General features: G+C 30.3%; 1 protein-coding gene across 1 annotated transcript in view; it reads left to right on the forward strand.

Annotated features, from left to right (window-relative positions):
• The window catches only part of LOC111678725 (double-stranded RNA-specific editase Adar), a 300,956-nt gene that overhangs the window by 262,868 nt on the left and 26,016 nt on the right, over positions 1–12,072 (forward strand). The window contains exon 11 of the transcript XR_006940413.1: positions 7,077–7,095. The gene's annotated coding sequence lies outside the window, so the exon portion shown is untranslated. The remainder of the gene's footprint in view (positions 1–7,076; positions 7,096–12,072) is intronic.

Raw genomic sequence — 12,072 nt, forward strand, 5'->3', positions numbered from 1 at the left:
AACATACAATGTAACACTTTGGCAGGAAAAAGTAAAACAAAAAAATTAAAGTAAAATACGGTATTTATATTATTGGATTGTGTGTGGACGGACTGCCACCTCATTTACTGGATACAATATTCCCATACAAACACATATTGTAATAAATGTCTTAAACACACATTTAAATACATGAAAAGTACATGCAAACAAATAAACAAAAACAAATAAAGAATAATGTAGGTTTTCTCAAATATATGACTAAATACGAGGTCTATCTAAAAAGTCTTTAAGATAAATTTCATAACAATCGGTCCAATATTTAGGTGAAACATTTAAATACTTCATCTAGTGGTAAGTATCGAAATATCACATATTTACTACATATAAAACACTTTTTGGTTTGCCTTTCTTTAAATGTAAAAGCATATGTATGTTTATATTTGTATCTATGATATTTATGTTAAAGTTTACACTGGTTTTTGCTGAATTTCAATTCTTTGGAAATGTCATCAACTAACATGAAATAGTTGGACAAAAGTGTCTTTAAAAACACAATCTAGTTTATATTTATTAAGAGATGAAGTTAGCCTACTCCAGAACTCAAATTTTTTCGCCAAAGTGATTAATGATGACTCAGACAGTTTTTTCTACATTTGCAATGTTACCTTAGGATTTATTCGTCTGTAGACTAAATGACAAATCCTTAGGGATCTTATATTTCAAACATCGTTTTAAGATTGGAAATGTTTTACTTGTTTTAAGTATGCGTGTTGTATCTGTAACAACTTGGTTTGTTTTCTTTTTACGCTAAATAAATATTGACACAGGTGATATGTGTATTTCATTTAATGTAAGTTTTCCTACAATTCAATTATAATAATTTTATTCTTATATTGATTTATAAGACACATTGGAATGTTAAGCTACTTGAACTTATAAATGAGATAATATATTTAACTAATCGGCTGTGTGATGATTTTGTTGTGAAAACCATTCATCAGAATGGTTGCGAATTTTTGCTGATGCAAAATTTAATTGAAACCGAGAAAATAACAAATTACTAAGAAATCGTTCTCTAGCGTATAGAAATGAAATTATTTGTTCAAAGGGATTTGTTAAAATAAAAGTTTTTTCTCGTTTTACCCTTCAAATCTGTAGTCTAGTCTATAGTCTAGTCTACAGTCTAGTCTATAGTCTAGTCTATAGTCTAGTATATAGTCTAGTCTATAGTCTATTCTATAGTCTAGTCTATAATCTAGTCTATAGTCTAGTTTATAGTCTAGTATATAGTCTAGTCTATAGTCTATTCTATAGTCTAGTCTATAATCTAGTCTATAGTCTAGTCTATAATCTAGTCTATAGTCTAGTCTATAGTCTAGTCTATAGTCTAGTCTATAGTCTAGTCTATAGTCTAGTCTATAGTCTAGTCTATAGTCTAGTTTATAGTCTAGTCTATAGTCTAGTATATAGTCTAGCGTATAGTCTAGTCTATAGTCTAGTCTATAGTCTAGTCTATAGTCTAATCTATAGTATATTCCATAGTATAGTCTAGTCTCTGGTCTAGTCCATAGTCTAGTCAAATTTCATCAATCTCATATTGATATCTCAAAAATCTCGATACAGACAGATGACTTATTTGGCACAGAAAATATGTCAGAGTTTATCGCTATACTACTCTGGTAGGTTATTCTGTAGGGTATTAATAGGGATCAAAATCGATCAACTCTTGGGAAAATTCATATTATCAACAACAATCTAAATTGTTATAATTATTGTTCAAAACTAAAAAGTTTTTGCTTTAATAATAATATTCGAGAAATATCACCAAAATTAAAGAATTTCATTGCTTCTTTGCATAATTTATCTCTTTAAAGTAGATTTTTTTGGTAAATAATGTCTGCATCTTTATCATTTATTCAACATATAACTCACCGATTATAAAGATTAATTTCCTTTTTTAAATCTCTATTAATTTATCCTTCGTTTTCATTTCTTCTCCACAACTCCCAACACAACCACTGTGAATTTACACATTTATAAAAATAATATTATGTCTCTTAAATTTATATTAAGGTAAGAAAATGGTGAAAATTAAAAAATATATATAAAATATGAAATTAAACGTGCTTGCTGTCGGCTTACGGTGAAAATACACGTATATATTACAACTGTTGTATCCTTTAAAACCAACTCATTTTGAATACATGTGTGTATAAATGTGTGTGTAATAAATCTACAATATTGCTAGAAACAGATAGAGGGTGGTTATGATAAGTTTTTTAGGGATTTCATTACTACTACTTTTACTACTACTACGCTTGCTATTAAATATTAAAGAGTTTTAAACTCTAGAGATGTCAATAAAATTATTTTTCAACGGTTTAAGTAGTTCATAGTAAAATGACATTATGGAGTAGATAAAAGAGTAAGTTAAGAAGAGCTAATGAGTTATATATCATATTCTCTTTGAGGTTTTTGGCAATTGCAGTGGAATTCATACATAGGGCATTTTCAATTCGTTTAAACTTTAAAATAAAGTATTTTTTACATTCATTAAAACCAAGAACAAAAAAGCTCATAATGAATGTTGCATTGTATTTTAACTGACAGTAATACACGTTGGTTGTTTGTTTTTTTAACGGCTTTGTATAATCGGATTGTTTACCACCTTACCAAAAAAAAAAAAATAAATCCTTTTTAACGTTTCCAAACCCACACCGATGTAAGTAGTATACTCATACCTTCACTGATATAAATTCTCATTTATAAAGACACACAAGTACATTTGCTACTCTATCATCGGCAAGGTGGAAGAAAGGCTAGATGGTTGGCTGGCTGACTCGTGCTGCGCTGAGCCAAGTTTCTTGTTTGGTGATCATCTACCACAATTGCCAACGTGATTTCGTTTGTTTTAGCTCGACTTTATCTTTTGTGAAAAATAACATACATTATATAATTTCGTTTGAAATTGTTGTCGTTTTTTTTATTGCATTTCTTTTTGCGCTTCTTATATTTTTTTATATGTGTAACCACTCTTAAGAGCACTTAAGCAATTTATTTTAAATTTATTGCGTGCTGAAACATACACCAACCAGCAAAATGTACATTTACGTTGTCTTATATTTCTTATTTTCTACAGTGTGAGATAAAAGTATGTACTTTTCTTAACCTGCTATTTAAGTGGTAGACAGCCGAAGGCAAACGAACAGCAAGACAATAATTTGAAGTGGCGGTTAAATGTTACACTTCAATTGCTGCAAGGTTATAAATTTGACTAATACACTTTGTTTTTTCTAAATATTAAGACATTTGACGAAAATACAACTGTAACAGTAAGAGTAATATATTTGGATGTACCAAATCTAAAAATTTTTAAAAACACCTCTATAGTGGCAAGGAAGCTGTGCGTTTGTTGGTCCTACACCCACCTTAAAGTATACCAATTGACTTAGAATCATGTCCATAAGTCTGTCAATATAATTTAATGAAATTTGGCACATATTCTTCTCTTAACTCTGAGAAGGTTAACCTCCTTCTCAGAGTTAACGTAGAGCCGCAAGTTTATGCAATGTTGAACTGCCTACCATCTCTGTCCTGTTATTTTCCAGGGTTGGACATATGCAGAGGAAGTCTTCCTAGGTTTCATCTTCACTTTTACAACTCTTGCAATAGTAAGTTTGCGGAAGATTTAGTCATCTTACATGTGCACCTATAGTACGGTGCCCTGTTAGAATGGCAAGTAGTCTCATCCTGGAAAGCCCCTTCAAACCAAAAGTCCTTTTTTCATCATATAGAGGCCAGATTATTCTTGATGTTGGGCAGTGCTTAAGTGATGGCCTTCAGGTCTAAGCATACCCATAAAGCGCATGCTGAATAAAGGCTTTACAGAATAAAAGAGGGACACCAAATAATTATGTAAAGGCGGGATCTAGTTTTTACTAGTTCCTACGCTTTTCTATTTCCGGATATATTAGAGTGACCCGGTACCCAGAATAGTTTCAGGAACGAATGGTTCGCCATCTCTTTGGGAACTAGTCTGGATGTCGTGTAAGATGCAACAGTTGTTGTCTAGCCTAAAATACACTGAATTATTTAAGCGGGGGATGAAGAAACCACCACCCACGCCTGTAGAGGATTTTAGTTTATATGTCAAGTTTGATATCTTAGCTGTAAATCTTTTGTCCGGAACGAACGTGGAAGAGCAGAAATCAATATTCTCGTATTACCCAGGATAGAAGCATGACCATGTCGGTTTGGTTTCCATATCTCGACAGCATGAAGTCTAACTGCCAAGTTGAAGTACAATTGAATGGCCATCAGATCGGCAAGCAACCAGTGCAGGGCGTGCTTCGAATCGCACCAGTGAGCCTTAGTGCAGAAGCTCGGGGGATTGTGTGTTGAGTTTAGTGATATTTAGTGTATATAGTCCTAAATATTTAAAAACATTTGCTTTACACTGTAAAAATTACTAATACCTTTTCTTTGTTCTCATATCCCTGCCTTTTTCAGTGCAATTTTTTTTCATTATTTTTACCAAAATTCCAGGTTTAATATTTAATATTAACATGAACATACACACACACGCACATATACTTAAACAATTACATATTCATATATGTATATTTAACCAAACATAAACATGCATGTTTTAATCGTTCACATAAAATATAATAATATATGAGAAGATTTTTTTTTAACCCTGCAGTTCGGGCTAACTGTCACGTATTAGTGATTTAAACTACAGCGTATTTTTATATCTGTTTAGAGCAAATCAAACATTCTCAGATAAATTTACCCAACTTTACATTGATTACAAATGAATTGACAATAGAGAATAACACGAAAGATAAACAGTATTTTAAAATAATTTATACTTAAAAACATCAAAAGAGCTATTAAATACCACTTTGGATCAAAAAATTGTTTAATTATTTAGCCAAACAGTTAGACATTAAAGGAAAATGTTTTGCCGTCTTGTAAAACAGTTGGAAAATACATACATGTATGTGAGGTTGCGTTTGTGTTATGTAATGGTATGTGTATTAAAAATTCAACATTTCATTTAAATATTTAAATAAATTATAGTTATATAAACATACTCATGCACAAATTAATATGCATATAGTAAAAAGTAAATACTATTACATACACATATGTATATGACTTACATATACATACATATGTATATGTATTTAAAATACTTTTATGAGTAGCAGTTCTCTGTGAAATCCATTAGAAAAATTAATGTTATAAACCTACGAAAGAGTGCTATTTCAGTTTCAGTTTTTATACCCTACACCACTATAGTGGGGAGGGTATTATACGTTTGTGCTGATGTTTGTAACATACAAAAATATTGGTCCAATACCCACCTTAAAGTATACCGATCGATTTAGAATAATTTTTTGAGTCGACATGTCCGTCCGTCTGTCCGGCTGGCTGGCTGTCCATGTAAACCTTGTGCGCAAGGTACAGGCCGCAATTTTCAAGATAATTTGATGAAATTTGGACCAAGCATGTTTTTTTGGCATAGGGACGAAGCCTATTGAAAATGGTTGAAATCGGTCCATTATTTCACCGTACCTCCCGATTTGAACTTTTTATGACATAATTACGTCAATTATTCTGCTATCTCTCTAAAAATTGGCACAAATAAATTTTATATAAGTATAAATGACACTGCAGATTTTCGTAAGGATCGGCCCTTATTTGACCCTAGCCCCCATACAAACCCCCCTTCAAAAAATTTTAAAAAAACGTCTAAAATTGACTTGTAACCATTTGTATCGCAATGAAACTCAACAAAACTAACTTATATTTAGAAAAATATCCTTTTCCCAAATTTACGGAGGATCGCCCCATATTTGACCTATATAAAGCCTCATTTAGAAATTTTAGTTTTTTATCAATATATTGCTTAAATATTTTGGAATTATGGTAATATTTAACATAAAAGTTTCTTTATAAAAAAAAAAAATTAAAAAGTAAAAATTTTAAAAATATACTCATGGTGTAGGGTATTATAGGGTCGGCCATGCCCGACTATACTTTCCTACTTGTTTTTACTTAAAAAAATACAGATTTAAACCTGTTCGTGAACAGTGATTGTAGTGTTATGTGGTTATGTAGCTGCGTAACAATTATGGTGAATTTAAGATTGAACCGGTTTACAGTTATTACCACTTTAAAGATACATTTTTATCAGTAATATTTTACATCCCAGCTAAAAGCATTTTATGAATCACATATATGGATCATATATATTCAAATATGTTCAAATCTAAAAAATGGCGAAATATGACAAATTTTCCATATATAAGTGTATGATCTATGCGTAATCTTTTTTTAGTTGGGATATATTTTATAGTAAATATACTTTTAAAAGAGATTTTTAAAGCTATAAATTAAACCAAAATTTAAAAATAAAAAGTACCATTTAATATTTCTCACACTGTTTGCAAACAGTTCAATGTGTCAACCAACTTTTTAATGTATACAATGTCTGTCTTCTACTTAAAATATATAGTAGCAGCAAGTAGTATAAACTTTTAAATGTTAATTAATACATAATGTGCAGCATTAACATTATGGTGTTACTACCATATATACCATGACAACTGCTCTATCTACTATCACTACACATATTATGTTATTAATGGTCTTGGACCATTAAAGCTAAATAGTTTATTTAACCCTGATTTATATAAATATAAAAAAATTCTACTTAGATGTTTGTTAGTAAAAATTTTGAGTTAATTTTATGGTTAAATAGGACAAATTATATGTTTATATTAAAGAAAACTAAGGATTACATTTAAATTTATTTAATCAAAAATGTTAAAAATTATATATTTATATTAATGATTTGCAAAAATTATTAGATTTAAATGAAGGAATATAGGTCTTAATAAAATGGTTAAATTAAGGTTATAGTTTTCACTCTTCTAAACTTTCTGTTAAATTACCGTAAACGATTTTTGTTGAATATTTTTTTAGAATTAGTTAAAAATAGTTAAAATAGGTTAATATTATATTAATTTATAATATGAATGCAATTACATTTATTAATCTATTTTTTTATTTTTTAATTACAGGTAAGCTGAAAATCTTAAGGTAAATACGGAGGTTTTCATTATATTCAATTAAAACAAGTATGTACCCAGCAAAAACTTCTTTTTGAGAAGTAAGGATTATTAATGCTAAAAATCACTTACACAAAAACATTTGAAATAAATTATTTTAAACTATGGTAAAAAACATTGGATTCTAGTACTTACCACGCTCGCTTAGATAAGTGCTTACTATGATCGCTTGCAAATGGGAAGTTACTGCTGTGTTTACTACTTATTATTTTTCACTAGCCTTCTTATATGTAACGCAGTAATTAAGAAGTATGTTACTGAGTTATCCATTCTGAATAACTTAAAAAAAAACGTTTTCGGAAAAGATTTACCTTTTTAGAGAAGAAATTTGATATAACTCTCTATAATATGCATTTCTTTTGGGTTCCCCTACGACTTAAACAGCGAAAACATGACAGTATTGGTCACAACACCATTCTACAAAATATAGACAGAAAACAGACTACATGATCCATAATCTAGTCTATCTCATAGACTGGATACTAGAAAAATATGATGGGATTAATAGGGTCTTACAGGGACCACAGGTACCACATAGTCAACGAAGTTAGGGTGGGAAACCATTCTCTCTTATGTACAAAATCATAATATAAAAGAGTTGGTATCACGAAGGGCCACAACTTTACAACTTACGTGCCGTGTTTGCCTATTTCACAGTGTTTTTTTTCAACAACTGGGTGAGCTTCTCTGACGATTCTTCACCGCCCTTTGTGTACCTTACTCGCGGGTACATGGTTCTGCTAGTCCTTGTACAAGCACTTTTCTTATATATTCGAGTTAAGCAATCTCTAACCATTGTTGCCCAGTTCTTTAAATTCCAAGATTTAAAAACATCACTTCTGTTGACACCCACATTGACGGAATGGTCTTTGTTGGCAACAGCACCTAGAGATGTACATTCTTTTCCTGCGGATTTGGCTTTAAACCACAGTCATTACGTGGATCCGAAGATACTTTAACCAGTTGACCTGGACAAATTACTGAGGGCAACTGGCCAACGATTATGTGTTATTTTACTTTATATCAGAGCATTCCTAGAAAAAGCCGAGGATACATTTGATGAAAACCAATTAATAGTAACCGGTAGACTGGAGTCATTGGTAGCACGTCTTTTTCCCGGGATTGTTAAATAGGGTCTTTCATGATTAGTCTTATACACACCTTAAAGTATACCAATCGGCTCAGAATCATTTTCTGAGTCGATTTAGTTATGCCCGCCGTCTGTCCGTCCATGTTAACATTGTAATCTTGTAAACTTTCTTTATTATGAAAACTAAATCACAATTTATTTTTGTATTAGATGAAGGGTATTACATGGTCCGTGTCGCTCGACTATAATTTCTTATTGGTTTTCTTCTATTACTGATATTTTTTCATGCACAGCACCCAGATTTGAGGAAAACCTATAGTAGGGGCTGGAAATAGAACAATTACTTGCTATTTTATTCCTTAACACATCATGTAAAATTTATAAGTGATACTTTAAAAGCCATAAAATCCTAAACCAATTTAACAAGTACTTACTTAAATAATAAAATTTTTTCTGAAACTCACCGATAAACAGAACCAAATAGAAGGTGGAGGAACTTTGTTATAAAGTACTCGTCAATTGTCTGCCGTAATAAAATGTAAATTTTTTTCCTGTACATTTAACATTAATCATTTTCAAAATCCTCATCAATCTGTCATTAATTTGTTGATCTAGATCGTTTTAACTTAAATTTCTTTTTCATTATTATAGTAAAGCAATAAATTTGTTTTTTTTTTCTCCTGTTGGGGAAAACATCCTTTTTCTGTAGCCTATAAATATTTAGTATAAATTTATTTATACACTCATACGGTTTTCTACTCAGACTTACACATACTTATAAAAAATCCTTATTTTTTATTGGCTTTTTGAAGTGTTACTTAATATGTTAAACACAACAAAATACTCGACCATAAGGTTTTTCCTTTTTATCTCTTTGTTTTTTTTTTGTTCGTGTTACTAAACAAGTTGTTGGTGTTTTATTTATATTTTTATTATTATTCTGCTCTGTAGAGTAGTCTAAAGCCTTGAGCTTAGATATTTTATCCTTTTTTCTTCACCATAAAATAAATTCACTTTGTTTTCTCCTACGAAAACACTAACGTTTTCGTCCCTTTTATATTTGGCTGCAATCAACCATTTATACTGCGAATAAACCACCCACCAGCACTTTCAATTTCAAGCAACAATATTTATGACAAACAATTGTATGAAGCAACAACCTTTCATGTATTAGAAGGTTCCTTTCTTTTTTGTTATTACCCAGTAATTTTATAAGAAAACAATATATGCCCTTAAAAGTAGATTTACTGCAAATACTTGTTTAACTTATATACATACTTTAATCCCTCGAGTAATAATTAAACAAGTCTCTCGCCACTTTTCAGTCTCAAAGTAAACTAAACGTTCTTGATTTGTTTTCTCTATAAAAACTAAATCCTGCAGAATTAATCACTGTTAACTTTTCTACCAAAATATTTTATAAACTCACTAGTTTTTTACAATCATTCCGAACTGCAGGGCTGTAAAGGAGCTTATAAGGGTCAATTGTTACGTCTACCGTTTGGTGGCATATATTTATATTTTCTACTGAAAGTACGGGTGGCAGTAAGAATAAAATTGTTGCTGTAGCATGAATTATGAGATTGTTTATGTAAATATTTTTCAAAAGAAGTGTGATAAGTTCCTTACATTGCCAGCATCATTTTAATAACTTTCATCCTTTGTTTTCTTTTTTGTTTATCATTTTTTGACAGCTTTCTTAAAGCGGCATACAATTGTATTCATGTACCAAATAATGTTTTATTTCCATTGAAGTAAGTTAAGAGATGAAAAAAGTTTTTAAATTAAAATTATTTAAGATTTCATAGAAATTTTCCTTTTGTGTATTTTCCTTTTAACAATTTAGAAGTAAATTTAATATAAGAATAGACTTAAAGAAGTAGCAACGTATAGTTTGACATGATAAATCTATATTCAATGAAATAGACCCTTGTAGATCTATGCAAAAATAATTTAGTTCTATTGTTTCTTACAATGGTTGTAAACATTTTGGCAGCAGATGTGCATAAAATTTTATTAAAACATGATTTGACAATTATAAATAATAGAAAATTATAAACATCTTATTGTCAATTTGTCACTTTCATTTGTAATTTTATAGTATTTTTTCTTCTTTATGTAACTAATTTGAAACTTCTTTCTACATGATCCATTTAAGTAATCCAAAAACTACTCAGAGGAAAAACGGTAGAAAAGCAACGATATTGATATAATCCTATGTCTAAAGTGAGCTTAGCACTTTTGTTAACATTTGGTTATGATTTTTACAATGTATTGTTGTCATGTCAACAACGCATAGTTGTCATTTCTTTTACGTTTTGTATAATTTTGGCAATGTATCGTTGTGACTTTGGCAAAGAAACGTTGTTGTTGCTGTAACAGGTTGGCTGTAACTGGATGTTCTTCCCTAAGGAAAATAACTTTCGTTTGATACAGCTGTTGCTGAGTTGACAATCTTTGGCTGATTGAGAATCGGGTCATTCCAGAGTGGAGATCCAATTGTCGTGGGAACAAAGAATCGTTGTCAATTGCTGAGTTGACAATCTTTGGCTGATTGAGAATCGGGTCATTCCAGAGTGGAGATCCAATTGTCGTGGGAACAAAGAATCGTTGTCAATTTATTCGATGTCATAAGTAACACATTATTACTTTTCTATTGCTTTAATAACGTAGTGTATTTTGTATATTTTTGTTGTTGATTTAAGTACTATCTGTACATACATTGACAACGGATGTTATTGAAATATTTAAATCATTTTGACATCATTTTTCCCCCAGTGTGCAATCCTGAAAACATTATTGGAGTACATGATCCGGATTAGTTTTGGACCGGTTATAGACCATTGAGAAAAAGTTTATACACGCGTGTTCGAAGCAGTATCAATTTTTGAAATAAAGACATAATTTTAAAATTTATTAAGCTTGGTATACAATCCATTGCTACGAGGACAAAACCTATTGTAAATGGTTTCACCAAGTAACTGCGCAACCGGAGCCCATGTTATTGTGACGTGTGTAATTTTGTACAATATAATTTTCCAACTCTATAAAGTTAACATGCCCAGCAAAAACTTGCATTACCATGTAAGGGCCTAAAATGCTAAAATATACTTACGCAGTAGCATTTTAAATCATTATTTTATCACTTAAACGGTGATGTCACTGTTGAATTGAAGAAAAAAGTCTTTGTAAATAGCACGCAAACGCAAAAGTTCTTTAAGATAACAGAGGGGATTATGTCATGTCCGTCTATCTAACTGTCCGTCTATCTAACTGTCCGTCTGTGTGTCTGTTAAAATTAATTTCCTGAAGACACCAATGGATCCAAGTCTTCAATAATTCTTCTATTTGCAATATATGTATGTGTTGCAAACGTCAGCAAAAACACATAATACCTACCCTGCGATAGTGATGTAGAATCTAATAACGGTACTCCTTCGGTAGTACATATAACTTAATTTAAAATTTAGTAAATAGACATTTGGTTGTGTTCTCTCCATTAGTTTCCCTAATAATGTAAAATATATATTTTTTCAAACTTCTTATCTCCATTAAGCATATCTGTGTAGCATTACATTGAAGAATCAAAAACACAAAATCCTTGAAATAAAAACAAAAGTTCATAAATTTAATTATACAAAGCAAAGATACCTTTAAAACAAAAATTTCAACATGTCAATGACCATATATACTACACGAAAAAAAGTATGAATGTATGTGTGTTTTTTCAAAATCTTTAAAATATATTTTGTTTTTGTTACAAACTTGTTTTAACAACTTTCTGTTTTATCTCAGGAATTTTCTTTAATATTTTAATAGTTTTTGGAAAAAATAAAGAAAACAAAAAAGAAAAATAAA

Source organism: Lucilia cuprina, chromosome 3, assembly GCF_022045245.1.
Source record: "Lucilia cuprina isolate Lc7/37 chromosome 3, ASM2204524v1, whole genome shotgun sequence".
NCBI lineage: Eukaryota > Metazoa > Arthropoda > Insecta > Diptera > Calliphoridae > Lucilia > Lucilia cuprina.